Genomic DNA, 16120 nt, shown 5'->3' with positions numbered 1-16120 from the left:
GATTTTCCTTTTGTTTTATATTTTCTTCTTTTTTTCCTCACCATTTTCATATTTAATAGTACTGAAAAATAATAAATTTATGAGAACTTTATGGATCTGGAGGCGATGTTTTTATTGAATGTTGTTTTTCCTTGTTTTTATTTTTCAACTTTTTATATGAGGTTTTAAAAAATTTTACTACTTCCACTTTTAGATTCTAAAAAAAAGTAAAATATGTTATAAGCTTGTGTCAAATCAAATGGATTATTTTGACATTAAGTATTCTTTTGTTTAGAAAAGGAATATACGTGATTGAAATACAGAAATATTTTTTTATTAGAAAAAATAATGTTTATAATTTTGATATTACTGCCACAAAATACAATTCAATTCGTTTTGGCCACCTGGGTAACCATACAAATATTTAGTATATCAATTTACATTTGAAAACATTTTAGTTGATAATGTTTTTAAATGGGTTTATATATACTCGCACGTCAGAACTGCATGCTATGATACTATAGTGAGTGCTTCTAGTTTAATTTAAATATAGCTGAGAATATTTGTGAGTCACTCTATTCTATTCACTTCACATTCATTGCAGGAAGTCTGCACATATACAAATTTTTGGGTTAAGGTTTCAAAAATAAAATTGAATAAAATGTATATGCTCGTTATTGTTTTGAGAAAGTTGCTGATACTTGCTCCTTTAACTTATCGATTGAAATCTATTCTGACGTTTGAAAATGGTACGATCTAAATTCTTCTATAGTGGCTAAATGTCACTGATTTGTAAATGCAAATAACTACCCTTATGCAGAATGACAAATAGACAGCTTGTAAGTACTATTGACACGAGATCCACCAAAGAATGAACGAGTTTTCATCAATTTTGACATTACTTTCAATAGGCTTGTTTGTGTTCATGTTTACAGATGCACAACAAGAACTAGAATAAAATTATTGGATTGAGAAGCTCGTGAACATTTATTCGTTGAAGTGTGGATCGTATGTTAAACGCGAATTCAGTTTGACAGTTCGCTAAAATCAGATTGCAATTCGTAACGAAGAATTTGTTTAACAACACTTCTATTATTTTGATTATTAAGAATAACTACAACTTTTTTTTCTACCTTTTTGTTTAAATTCTTTGATTGCATCGTTTAGAACCTATTTTCTCGCGAATTTGCGCCGACCGTCCCCTTAAGCGAAAGAAATTTCAGGAATAAAAGTTCTTCCGTTGGCCACTATCAAAATTAATTTGACGTCATAAAATGCTGTCTACTCCAAACGTTATAACGAGTTACCTACACTGCCATTACATAACATTTGACTGATTTATTTATTTCCGCGTACTTTTTTGAGGATACAACTATGACAGATTAGAAATGGTCGCATTCACAAAGCTAGTGGTTACGTAGTCAAGGGATTCTGATTGGCTAAATCCTAACTACAAAAGTAGTCCAAATTTCCCCTCCCACATAGTGAAAAAATTCGGCTACAAAGTTAGTGCACACTGGTTTTGACGTTTCACAATCAGCTGTTCGTTAAGGACACAAAAATTAAAATTGAAATGAATCTTTCGGTACTTAAATACAAATACATATAAATCAATCATAAATATATCTTCTATTTGGTTTTATTGAATTTAAAAAGAAAACAAAAATATTAAAAGTTTGTCATTAAGACAGTCATGTCATGACAGTAAATGACAGACTAGCTTTTTAGTGCAATTTTGCATTCACAAAGCTAGTTGAATTTTGACTTTTCTTTTTTTTCTTCTGCCTTTTGCATTTCCTGTGCAAGAGGCCTATAAAGTTGTCCGTAAACGCCATTCCTTAAATTATGTAGGTTTACACACATATCGTGATGATATTTTCCAACACTTTAAGTCAGATAACTGTTACAATAATGCTAGTTGTCTTCATGGCAACTATCCATAATGAGTATTTATGATTTTCCCTAATATAGTTCTGTCATGAAAAAGTTCATCTCAAATAAAATCCATTCTAAGATGAGGAACTTATCGGGGTGAAATTGTTGACACTTGACAGTCAGAAAATGTCAGATTAATAGAACCATTTGACAATTTCAAACGTCACCTGTCAACGGATGATCATGACTTTTCTGACAAAATTGACATTTGTGACTATTTTTCTATTAACAGATCTGAAATATTGTTAGAATTGATTTTTTTTAATATTACCACGAAATGCGGGCCTGTATCTCAAAAACATAAAACATGGAATGAATAAATAAAATCTGATAAAATGCTCATGTGCATGTGCAATTTTCACAGCTTTTAATTTTGTTTATTTTGTATGTTTTTCTTTCACATATTAAAGTTCAATTTTGTTATTTTCATTGCGGATGCAGACACGAATGGAAAAATATTTACGCTAAACGGTTTTCATCTTTGGATGTTAAAGGTATATATGCATCAATATTTTTTTCAGGAAGAAATTGTTTTTCCTCTTTTTTCGTAAAAGTAAACAAAATGTTTTAAACGTTGAAATGATTGATTTTAGAATTTTGTAGAATATTATGATTGAATGATTGCTTCCGATTCAAAAAAAATACTTGTACAAAAAAAATTGCTTGAAGCTTCAAATTGGAATAGCATAAATTTAAGAAAAGAAACAATTTTGCTTTATTGGAATTTAAATAATCTACATACATGTATATGTTTTCATGCTTAATACAAAGAAGCAGAAAATTTATAATTGTTATAAAGTTTGAACGTTCACATTATGTATCAAACACTACGTTATTTAAATGGCCACCAAGAGAATTGTTGCGTGGTGTCCAGCGGTGTCAAATCGCATGATCATGGTCTTGGTGGCCAGCTCCGAATTGACAGTTAGTCCTTTTTGGAAGAAGTAAGGTCCAATCACATCCTCGCACCAAACAGAGATTTTTTGTGTATGCAATGGCCTCTCTTCAAATTCTTGAGGATTCTCAGAACCCCAAATACGACAATTTTGTTTATTAACATACCAACCGAGTGAGAAATGTTCTTCGTCGCTGAGGTTAATTTTGTTCGAAAAATCAGGCGCCGTTCAAAGCCTGTTGTCCAAGCACCTATTCGACGTATTTACAACGTTGTGAATGGTCAGCTGGCTTCTCTTGTTGTGTGAGCGAGACTTTATATAGATGTAGGTGTAGATCAATATGCAAAACACGCTATAATGTGCCATAAGACAGTCCTAATTCTTGAGAACTACTAGGAATCGACACATTCGAGTCTTCGGCAACACTTTAACTACCAGCAGCGATATTTTCAGTGATATGAGCGAATAGAAGATGCACAGGCCTTATAATAACTTCAACCAATCCAGTCTCTTGAAATTTCTTCACAACTGTAAACCATAATCTCCTCTTAAAGTACGATTTGTGCCTGTGACATAATCACCATTTTTGTAGTAAGCGTTAAATGTTGATAAATGCCAGATTTTCAACTGAAAAAAAAACTTAGTTTGACAGATGTCGAATTCCAGCCCTATACTTTTGAATTCGGTTTGGAGTCTTCCCAAAATATTAAGGGATTGTACAAAAATTAAGAACATGAACTCATTGAAAAAACACACAAGTAAATAATTTAGCATTCTGTCGAAACACAGAGTTCATCTTGTTTAGACGTCATTAATTGTGTTTTGTATTTTGGACACTACTCTACGATCACAGCCATCACAAGTCAAACGTATCAACGTCAATAAATTAAAATCTAGCAAAATTGTTTTCAATTTTACTTTACCTAGTATCTGTTTTTCATATAACTGCTGGAACACGCAATGGTGACGGAGCCGGAGCCCGTGCCGGGGTCGGAATACCTGTCAAATTATTAAAAATACGCAAATGCAAATGCACGAACACAACACGACGGAACTGGAATCGGTTGAGTTGACCAACTTTTAACTTTGACGTACGACACTTTTGACGTCTATCATTTTTGGCACATCAAATTTGATTTCGTGGTTTAAGTTTGTGCATTAAATTAATATTTTTCATTGCGGTTGTTTGAATAAATAAAAAAAAGCTAAATTAAATCAAATAAACAGTTAAATTAAATCAAATAAAAGTTAAATTAAAGAATACAAAATGGATGAATCGGAACAAATTATACGAAAACAATAAAATCAAAGCAAAGCAATGGGAAGCAATTGCCCAACAGTTGAATATGCCAAGTGTGTTTTTTGTGATGTTATTTGTTTTAATTTTAATAATTGAGGCGTTTATTTTGAAAGTGGCATAAGTCACTTTTTTTTAAGTCGAGAAATTTTTAAAAAATGAAAAGATATAGTTCAATTGTATTTAGTGTTGCCATTAACTCGATTTTTTTGAAAAAGTGACTTATGCCACTTTCAAAATAAACGGCTCAATAGTGGAATTCATTAAAAAAAAAGTGTAGAAGTCTGCGAGACCCCTACTCCAGAGCCATCTCCAAAAAACCTGTCTCGGATAGGCAGCCGAATGCGATGATGACGAAGTTGGGGTAAAGTATTCGGCCAAAATGGAATTTTTAAGAGCACATTTGAGACACCGACAGTAATATAACATACATCATTAACATCCCTATTCCCATTGTCAATTTATAATTGACAATCGCAATAGGAGTGTATGATTATCAAGCTATTGAAATTAATTTTGTTCAAGAACAATTGGAAATCATACACCGTCGCGCTATTCTTCTGAGGAAACCCTAACGCCATCGCCAACTCCATTAGCACCTGTTAGTAAAACTTTGAATAAATCTTCTGAAGAAACTCCACAAACTTCTTTGACACAGGCCATGGGAAACGATGGGAATACTCCTGAGCCGAATTTAAATCCTCTTATTCAGGTCATAGGAAAGTATGCTGAACCGGTTTTTTGACTAAGCCTCGTTAACCGCCATCAATCATTTTACAATCGGCAACAAAGTAATATGGGTCTTTTTTCTGGGAGTTGGGAAGATTTTCAACTGGTGGAAATATTATGGAATTTGTCAGTATTTTGTTCCTATTTCGCAATTCCTAAAAATTCCAGCATCACTCTGACTGCCGTATGCGCCAACATAAACTGCACTGAAAGTATAATTGGCGTCGCAGACCCCGAGAAGCACAATGCTAAAAAATACCCTTTGTAATTTATGTATTTAGATCCCGAGTTTGGAGTGCATTTTATTTCTATATGCTTCCCATCTATGCTGCCCACGCAATTGGGCATGTTCCACCTTTCACCAAACTCTTTACTAGTTTGCTTCCAGTCGGATTGATTGAGTTGCGGCATATAAATTTGGGATAAAATATCCCAGAACACCATACGCATACATGTTTCAACAAATATTTTCGAATTGTTGAAGCACCCATCAGAAAAGTTAACACCATTCTACATTCTGGGCTTATAGCTTTTCGAATTGACGCTTTCGTCAAACGCTTTTCGACTTAACTCAACAACAAGTTGTATTGGGTGTGATTCATTCTTGTTGATTTAAAGATAGATCAGAATCATTTTCTTTAAGAATTTAAAAGTGGTTTCAAAAACCCCTCTTCATTTCTTTCCTGGTACATTGGCCGCACCCACGACATTTCAAAAAGTGACATTATTAAAACTATAAATTAGTTTTCAAAATCCATTTTATTAAATAATTTTAAAACTGAAATTAAATGATAAGTATCAAATCAATAATTTCAAAAAACATTTAAATCTATATCAAACGTCAAAAAGTCGTACGACGCATTGTGTGCGTACTTTCTGTTAACGTAATACAAGCTGTGACAGCTATTCCGACTCCGGTTGCGGCTCTGATTCTTACATTGTGGTCCAGCAGTAAATTTGATGGCTTTTGGATTGTTTTTTGCCATTAGCAACTTAACCTTGTGTGTTTAAAATTCTACTTATATTATCTTTTAATTTCCAGAAGATTAGTCACCTGCGGGTCACTACATCGATTATTCAAAATGTCACAGAAAAACCCCTATTCCAAGGGCAATCAATTGACACTTAAGTATCACATCAAACTATTTTTAAAGACTTAAAGACCGTTAATTTAATTTTATCTACAGCAAATTTACGGACTCGTTTAAAAAATAAAACATGATTCAAAACTATTTCCAGTTACACAAAAAACTATACACACCCCATCAATGTCTGTAATAAACTCGTCCAGACATTTTTTTAAAAAATAATAAAAAATAGTAATAGATATAAAATACTACAGCCGGCACAGGCACTTTGCCAAGATTACGCTATTCTGCCGCAAGGCTAAAATCCCATAACCATAAGCAAACATTTCCACAAAAAGAAACAAAATAAAAGTCCCCAAGAGTAGTATAGAAGTTAGGTTAGGTTGTTTTGTTGTGCGCCCTTTAGCTAATAATAATGGTGGTCATTGTCCACATCACAGCAAGTTTCTGCTTCTTTTGCGAAATATGCCTTTTGCTATAATATTAAAAAACGACAACAAAATAAATAAATAAAAATTCTCTTCCTCGTGCTCGTAGTAAGTAAGACATACGTATGGCCCGGTGGCGGTGGAGCCTCAGGAAGGGGTGGAACAATAAAAAGAAATGACGTCTGGACATGAGTAATGGACGTCCAAGTCTTCTATAACTGTAGTAGATGCACAGATGTAGAATTTTATCTCTCAATGGACATGGAGACTGGAGAAGTAGAGTCTGGGCTCCAGGGGATACGTTTTATAGGTACTTCCAATTTATAAAAATAATGTACCTACAACGAGAAAAAAGGAAACACGTTCATAAAAGTGGAAACAAATTAAAAGTAGATTATGTCATAATTTTTCCAACAAGGATATTACTTATATGAGCGAGCTGCACTATATGCAAACTTCGATCCGACTTGGATCCAATAAAATTTACCAACTTTTGTGGATTTCTTTTTCTTCAATTGAAATGTAATGAAAAGTTCGGTAACCTTTTGCGCACACGAAATTTTTCGAGTAGGCTTTATTCAATGACGAGGCGGACGAAGACGGCCGGCTGGCATGCATTGGCTTGGCTTGGTATGTTTAAGAATTATATGGGCACCATTAAACCGGAAATCAAATTAGCTTTTCATTTATTAATGGAAAATCTCACTCCTTTTTAGGTATTTATTATTATTTTTGTTGTTTGTACATACGAGTTTATTATAGCGGAGTTACAACGAAACAAAATAAAATAACATCACACCTTAAGGCTTGACACGCAATGGTTCCTATAAAAGAACTGATTAGGTTAGTCTGGTATAAAGGAAATTATATTGCGACTTTGTTAACATTGATGTTTTACAGTGGGATATTTTCAATAATTGACTTCAAGAAACTGTTTTACCTTTAACTTTACTTTACTTTTACTAAGCAGCAAAACAATTTCATACATATATTTGTCTACATAACTTGAAGTTTATTTTTTGAAGAAATTGTAGGTTTGACCGATAAAATTTGCTGCCAAAACCCTTACTCCTTACTAGTCTTTATGTTGTCCGATTTTGCCTTTCAGAAATCAAAGGGATAGATTCGAAAAAATTCCACTTGTTTTATAATTTTGACATATGTAAATGGGGCTTGCGAGTGTGACAGCTGACGCTGATACTGCATCATCTTTATGTATTGGTTTTGTTCCAAGTAGCCACTTTCAAGCTTATAGCTTTTCTACATGCCGTTTCTTTGAACATAACAATTGCTTTGGAGATCAATCTTGTTTGTTTATTCTCGTTATGTAGTCCGCAAATTGGCTTGAAACAAAAAGGCCCAAACTCGGATGGTTTAGCTAACTGTTTTGACTGATTAATGTATTCACTTATAGGCGTTTTTCTTTTTAAGCTCAGAGTAGGGAACTGAGCTGTCAAAAAAAGATCTGTGTTCCTTTTTCTGCCCAGAGATATCAGAACGCTAGGTTTGTGTTCTTTTTTCAATCAAAGGTAGCTCGGATTGAGTTCTTTTCAGTAGAAGAACTAGGACTTTGAATTGACTTGGACTTTTGCTCTTGCTTTGACTTTCACTTTGACTTTCCTTTTTCTGCCCAGAGATATCAGAACACTAGGTTTGTGTTCTTTTTTCAATCAAAGGTAGCTCGGATTGAGTTCTTTTCAGTAGAAGAACTAGGACTTTGAATTGACTTGGATTTTTGCTCTTGCTTTGACTTTCACTTTGACTTTGATTTTCATTTTGACTTTGACTTTGACTTTGACTTTTAATTTGACTTTGAATTTGACTTTAACTATGACTTTGACTTTTGCTCTTACTTTGACTTTGAGTTTGACTTTGGCTTTTATTTTGACTTTGAATTTGACTAATATTTTGACTCGCTCGTTGGTAAATGATATGTTCTAAGCAGAAACCAAAGAAATGACACGATAGTCTTTAAAGAAAGAGCTTTGTTTAAAATTTGTCAAACTAATATGTTGAACATAATCATAGATGTTCTTCAAGTTATGATTTATATAACGACAAGCAATTAATAAACAATATACTTATTTGTATTTTGTATGTACACAAAATCAAATATGATCAGTCAAGAAGTTATATTAAGCTTTGCTTTTGTTTCTATAAAAAAATTTTCACAACAAATCAATGATGTGCCTAATGTCGTTTTTAATAATTACGATTTTCTAACAAAAACAATAACTTTTAATTCAATTTTGACAGATATACGAATATTTTGATAGGAAGTACCCGTGACGTAATGGTAAATGTGTAGGATTGTCATTGGCTGCGTTCAAGGTAGTGTTGGATAGAGTATGTTGGATAGGTGGATTTTTAGATACCTTGTTGAACGAGTTGGATACCTGTCAAAAAATAAAAATAACTAAGCTGTTTACAAAAAGCAAACATTTAAGCTTCGAAGTCAACATTGTTGTGAGATAAAAAATGTAATGGATAATTCAACTTATTAGTCGGACGAAAATGAATTGATAGGTTCGTAACAATTTAATAAATAAGAGATAACCTTAATCAGTAATTTATGTTAAATTTTCTCTTAGCTCGATTGGAATTCTATACGATTGATAATTAACTTGCGAAATCTCCGGCTTTCAACGATTTACGTTTAACAGAAAACTATCCTAACAGAAACGAGGACTATTATGAAGTATCTAACAATGCCTAGAAATAGCTTGAACAATTTCGATCTCATTTCCGAATGAGCTTCTGCTTTGCTGTAAGATTTTGAGTTGGTTTGTTCACAGTAGATAAAGTTTTAGCTTAATGGTGGGACCAACGCAAGAACTTTTGTTGCAAAATATATCCGTTTGGTTATCCAATGCTTCTTTAAAAACCAATCAAGGGCTATCAACTAGAACAGCTAAAAAAATGTGAACAAACTAGCCTTGATATCTATAATGAATTGATTATTAACGATTTCAAATTATTAGGATCTCTTGTACAAAGTGCAGCAAAATAAAGGAACTTTTAACTTGAAGAATCTTTTAACTTCAAGAAAATTTCTTATCATGAAGTTCTTGAAATTCAGACTGCTGGACAGTAGACTGGAGGTAAGATCTAGCAAATTAGTCATCAACAAAACGAGAACAAAATAAGTCAAATTTGAAGTTTAAAAAAATAGATCATAATGGCTGAATCACAAACACGCTTCAGCTTTGGCTTCGACTGACGTTTAAGAGTTCAGCTATAGGAATTCAATGTATGCTAAAGGGTGATTTTTTTGAGGTTAGGATTTTCATGCATTAGTATTTGACAGATCACGCGAGTTTTCAGACATGGTGTCAAAGAGAAAGATGCTCAGTATGCTTTGACATTTCATCATGAATAGACTTACTAACGAGCAACGCTTGCAAATCATTGAATTTTATTACCAAAATCAGTGTTCGGTTCGAAATGTGTTTCGCGCTTTACGTCCGATTTATGGTCTACATAATCGACCAAGTGAGCAAACAATTAATGCGATTGTGACCAAGTTTCGCACTCAGTTTACTTTATTGGACATTAAATCAACCACACGAATGCGTACAGTGCGTACAGAAGAGAATATTGCGTCTCTTTCTGAGAGTGTTGCTGAAGACCGTGAAATGTCGATTCGTCGCCGTTCGCAGCAATTGGGTTTGTGTTATTCGACCACATGGAAGATTTTACCCAAAGATCTTGGTGTAAAACCGTATAAAATACAGCTCGTGCAAGAACTGAAGCCGAACGATCTGCCACAACGTCGAATTTTCAGTGAATGAGCCCTAGAAAAGTTGGCAGAAAATCCGCTTTTTTATCGACAAATTTTGTTCAGCGATGAGGCTCATTTCTGGTTGAATGGCTACGTCAATAAGCAAAATTGCCGCATTTGGAGTGAAGAACAAACAGAAGCCGTTCAAGAACTGCCCATGCATCCCGAAAAATGTACTGTTTGGTGTGGTTTGTACGCTGGTGGAATCATTGGACCGTATTTTTTAAAAGATGCTGTTGGACGCAACGTTACGGTGAATGGCGATCGCTATCGTTCAATGCTAACAAACTTTTTGTTGCCAAAAATGGAAGAACTGAACTTGGTTGACATGTGGTTTCAACAAGATGGCGCTACATGCCACACAGCTAGCGATTCTATGGCCATTTTAAGGGAAAACTTCGGAGAACAATTCATCTCAAGGAATGGACCGGTAAGTTGGCCACCAAGATCATGCGATTTGACGCCTTTAGACTATTTTTTGTGGGGCTACGTCAAGTCTAAAGTCTACACAAATAAGCCAGCAACTATTCCAGCTTTGGAAGACAACATTTCCGAAGAAATTCGGGCTATTCCGGCCGAAATGCTCGAAAAAGTTACCAAAAATTGGACTTTCCAAATGGACCACCTAAGACGCAGCCGCGGTCAACATTTAAATGAAATTATCTTCAAAAAGTAAATGTCATGGACCAATCTAACGTTTCAAATAAAGAATCGATGAGATTTTGCAAATTGTATGCGTTTTTTTTTTAAAAAAAGTTCTCAAGCTCTTAAAAAATCACCGTTTATCACAATGGAGCTTCGACCTCACGTTTCGTTTGACAATCGTAATGAAAAGAACGTAATGTAACGTAATGTGACTGCAAACGGAAGCTCAAAGCAACCTCAAAGCCGGCCCACCGTAACGCAGACGAACCCGAAGCTGAAACGTGTTTGCGATTCAGCCATAATTATCTTCTTAAATTCAAAGGGAAATGGCTTCTTCATCGTCTATTATGTACAAAACTTCCTCAAATACAACTTCAACTAACATTTTGTATCTTTTTGTTTACCAACATACAAAAAGCTGAAATAAATTTTTAATTTTTAACCATGTGTTTAATCAGCTGTTCTGTCAGATACCTACATACCCCAGAAATTCTTGGATGCCTTTGGATTCCTTTTTCGACATCTCAGCTGTTTTTGATCAGCTGTTATTTTACACGTAAAACACTAACAAAAAGGTATGCGGATACGCTATCTGCCTCAGATTGAACGCAGCCACTGTAAAAGACTTGGGTTCAATCTCTGATATGTCATCTAAAGTTTTTTTTCACGGGTACTGTTTCTTGCGAGTAATTGACAAATCCTCAAAGAGTAATAATTCTTGTCATGAAATTTACTTTCTCAAATAATCCGGTAGGATTTACCATAAAACTGAAGATCCCATTCAGGTCATGTTTCTCAAGGGAATGTTGCACCTCCTAATTTATTTTTATATAATTACTATACAAAAACTTCTTGACTTTTCTCCAAAACTTACCAATTATTCAATTAAATATTACAACATAATTAATTTGTTTAGAATCCAACTATTAGAAGATTTATAATTTAGTCTCCTCCGTCGTTTGTCTATCATTTTCCTATGCAAGTATGTAAATCAAGTTGTCAAATTTAGAGATTCTTTACATTTGTTTTATTTAATATTTTATATTAAAATATCCCACTGTTGAATTGTTGCGTTGCGAGTTTTGACGTTTAATACATAGCGTACAGAATCATAGCACATACCAATACATAGGAGCTAGGACATAAAATAGTATTTTCTGTTGTGGTTTTGATTTTTGATTGATCCTTTGCACGTATCCTACATATCTAGCTACTTATAGTAAATCATGCGTGTCAACATGAAATCCTAGCGTTTCCTGGTGTGTCCCACCTGTTTGATTAACGACAAACTACCTACAACGAAAAAAGTTGTGTTTTGTTTTCGAATGTAAAGTTAGCTTGTCAATGGGAGGTGTTTCCGTTTGTCATGCGTGACATCCCTCTGATGGAAACTTCAATTTTTGTTTTTTTTTTTGGAAACAAGTTCATTAGCTTTAAATCAATAGAGGTGTGTATTGTGGCAGTAATTGTAAATTTGAATAATTAATGAAAAAGAAAAACCATTTCAAAAACTTCTCCAAATCAAATTGATTTCCAAACAACAAACATGAAAACATTGCCACCCACAAGCGAGGAATAAAAACCTACAGTAATACTTTTGTTGAATAAATAAAAATGCACTATTTGGACATTTGGTATTGGTATGGTCAACCTAGATTTTGTGCAAATATCGACATAAATTTTGGTTCGTGGGCTTCGATTTAAAATGCAGTTAACAAGAAATTTGTTTTTGTTTTTCCAATATCTAGATTGACTTATAAACGCTTCACATAATTTATGTGTTTGTATGTGTTTCAGTTGAAGTCGAGTTGAGAAACTACCTATATCTTTATAAAGATACGAAAGAAACGTCATTATTATATATCTACCGGTGAAGTTAGTGTCACCTGCCTTTTTTGGAAATCAACGTAAACACTCTGATGAAGGTTTATCTTTTTTTGTTGTATCTGCTAAATGAACTATCTCAATCGATCTAACAGATCCTTAAAACAAAGAAAAGAAAACATAACGAAGGGTGTACTCAACGAAGTTGTTAACGTAAAAAGTGACAGCTTATACTGTAGTGAACTGTCAGAGTTGTTTGTTTTCCCAAATGAATTAAGTTCAAAGAGCTTAAGTAATTGAATTCGTTTGGTGAATTATATTATAGTTCTTAAGCTAAGTACAGACTATTGTCGGATCAAACAATATTTGCACATCAGTACAGCAATTTTATTACCAGGCGATTTTCTTCGTAGAATATTTGATATTACGTTATCTAAGAACATAGAAGAAGCAAGTCGAAAGTGACATTTTCGAAAAACGTAGTGGTTCACATTTCTCTATAGTGATAAATATAAAAATCATTGGTACCTATAATTTTGACCTAAATAAGTTAAAAAAATTAAAAATGTCTTATCTATCATAAGAAAATTCTTAAAAATAAATCAATGACATAAAATATACACATTAAATAAAAATCAATAATCAATAATCACAAAACTTCACTTGGTTGTATCCTGTTCTTAGCTACTCAAATATTAAAATGGTAATAATTTCAGGCATTTTAACCAACTACATCTGACAGTTTTAAACATCGCTCCGCCTGATAGTGGGTGACAATAACGTTTCTCATAATATTGTTTAGTGGACATTTTTGTTTTGACAGATCTGACAATATTGTTATATCTGTCAATCGTTTATTTTTAGCTTAAGATTATTTATTTTCAAAAACTTATCTTTTGTTTAAAAAAAAATATTAATGACTTTACCCAAACAACAATTTTGACGTTTACTCATACATATTTTACATACAAAACACGTTTTTCGGATCTGTTCAAACGATTGTGAGTGTAAAGATTTAGCAATCTTTGTATCCATTATTTCTTTTCTGTTTTGTTTTAGTTAAAAACAAAAACCTGTTGAGCAGGTGATCTGACAATCTACTGACAAATACACACAGTCTTATATTCGGTGTGCAGTCGAAGTCCATGACTGAGGTAAGTGACGGATCTTTTGTATTAATTCAAGAGATTTCCACTTTGGTTTTATATTGTGCTATGATATTGTTATACTGTTTAGGTAGATATATTTGCAAAAACCGGTTAAGTATTAAATAGATATTTTAACATTGAGTTATAAACTAAAAGCAGATAAATGTACCTTAAATTCCTATTATCAAAAGTTATTTTATTTCATGTCTTATTTACATAAAATTAAACTAATAGTGAGAACTTTATGAAATAAAATTAGAATTGTGGCTAAACCTATCATTTTGCTTTACTTTTATTTATTTTTTGCAACGTTATATTTCATTCTTAATAATAAATATGAACTGAAATTAGATAAAGAATACATATTTACAAGAGAGATGATGACGTAAATATCAATAAACTCTCTTCGAAAAGGTTTTAAGGTCTTCAATTAATACTACAAACCTAAAAGTCACACAAGTTTTTGTATATATGTACGTCCGATACAACTTAATATTCAATTTCAAAATAATTTTTTTAATAATTAATACATTTAGTATATCATTTGTTAAAGCAGTTATCTAATAGGTACAACTTTGAATTTAATTTGTGAACACACCCTTTCACTAATCATTGAACTGTCATTGTTGATTTACTCAGTAAATTCAACATGGGAAAATATATGAGAAAGCGACGTTTTCAAAAATATTCTACAGAAATTCGGAGTTGATGAATGCAACTTTAAGAGCGTAAAGTCCAATTTTCCTTCGAAATCCGTAATGGGTATAGCTTTGAATTTAATTTGTGAACAAACCTTTCATTTTACTCAGTAAACTCAACATTGTAAAGTATACGAACAAGCGACCACGTCTTCAAAAGTGTTCTACAGAAATTCGGAGTCGATGACGACAACTTTAAGAGCGTTGCAAAAATGTGAGTCTATATAATGTTGTGTCAAAAATAGCACTGCCGTTTAGAAATCCGTATAGCAAACGATCCAAACGTTTTCAGATGCATTGTTTTAAATACAAGAAAAAACAATATCAAACTGACTCAAGAATTGAAACCGATGACTTCTGATTTTCTGAAATTTCAAATTAATTAATCCGTACTACTGTTTTAGGTTTGTTTGCTATATTTTTCACAAACTGTCTGAAAATTTAACAAGCATTTTTGTAAATTAGCTCTTACTTGAGCTGTTAAATAACTTCACAAATTAAAGAGAATTTAAAATCAAGCGACAAAATGCGGATTAAAGAAAATGCGTGTTGAATGTGCGGAACTATCGTGTGGAATGGTTTTATTTCATTTCATTTTCTTTTCCTTTTTCTTCTTAATTTTAAATTTTAAATAAAATATGGCCGAATGGGCGGGAAGTTTGAAATTTATACCAATACAGTTTACAATTCATACAATTCAGTTCACAATAGTGCAATTTGTTTAACTGATATAAATGTATTTTAATTTAAAGTTAAATTCAATATTTAAAATTCATTTCATAAAGCTTCATACTAACGAAACGATGTCACTTTTAATACGTATTTAGATGCATTGTTTTTTAATGCAAGGAAATTAGAATTTTAATAATTTTATCTAGAAAATTAATAAGCTTCAAGCAAATGAAAGGTTGTTTTTTGTTCACTGAGTGAATAGTTAGAAAACAAAGGAATATCAGACATTGACATTTTTTGAGAGTTCATAGTAATCTCTAAACGTCAGATCCATTGTCTTCGTGTTTTTTTGCCTTCAAGATGTGCAGCGTGTATTTTGTGTTTTTATTATTTCCAACGCTTATATTGAGGTCGAAGTATGTACCTACTCGTACACCTATCGTGAAGAATAAAAGATCTTCCCATAAGAGTATCCGCAGATATTCAATCTGGAACGAATACGTATCATTTTTTAAAAGAAAAAGTCTTAAAAAAAAAGATGCGGCAGATGTTTGGCAGCTGCAATTTTTGTGTGTCCGTCCAGCTAAGGAAATTTTAATTTATATTATGTTCTTCTTGATTTTCATGGACTTGAGATTATATACGCTGCTGCTGGCTGAATTGCTGACTGCTTCGTTTTTGTATGTTGTATCTATATGTGATGGAACAAGTGCGTTGCGTATTTATGTTGCTTTTGCTTGAAAATATCTTTGATGTTTTTTTTAATTTGTCGGTATGTGAACATTTTTATAAAACGGAAGGAGTAAAATATCTTTTGTTTTTTATTCGAGATACTTTTTTCGTTCAGTTTGATTTCGTATAAAACTCTTTTTGTTTTGTTTACTAAAAGCTTCACACAAAAGCATTCACATTTTCCACGAATTTTTGGATTCATAGGAAAAACACGAAATCAAGATACGATTCATATGTAATTAAATTTTGTAGAGAATGTGGTAGCATA

At 32.7% G+C, this 16120-nt stretch overlaps 1 protein-coding gene and 1 long non-coding RNA gene across 25 annotated transcripts in view; both read right to left on the bottom strand.

Annotated features, from left to right (window-relative positions):
- The window catches only part of LOC129941495 (cell adhesion molecule Dscam2), a 259928-nt gene that overhangs the window by 167883 nt on the left and 75925 nt on the right, over positions 1 to 16120 (bottom strand). The window lies entirely within an intron of this gene.
- On the bottom strand, positions 5760 to 7160 carry LOC129941497 (uncharacterized). The gene is made up of 3 exons (XR_008780872.1): positions 6779 to 7160; positions 6476 to 6690; positions 5760 to 6399 (listed from the first exon to the last, which is right to left on the bottom strand). It is a non-coding gene; the product is annotated as an uncharacterized LOC129941497 (long non-coding RNA).

Source organism: Eupeodes corollae, chromosome 1 (assembly GCF_945859685.1).
Source record: "Eupeodes corollae chromosome 1, idEupCoro1.1, whole genome shotgun sequence".
Taxonomy (NCBI): domain Eukaryota; kingdom Metazoa; phylum Arthropoda; class Insecta; order Diptera; family Syrphidae; genus Eupeodes; species Eupeodes corollae.
This window is presented reverse-complemented; position numbering and strand designations above follow the sequence as displayed.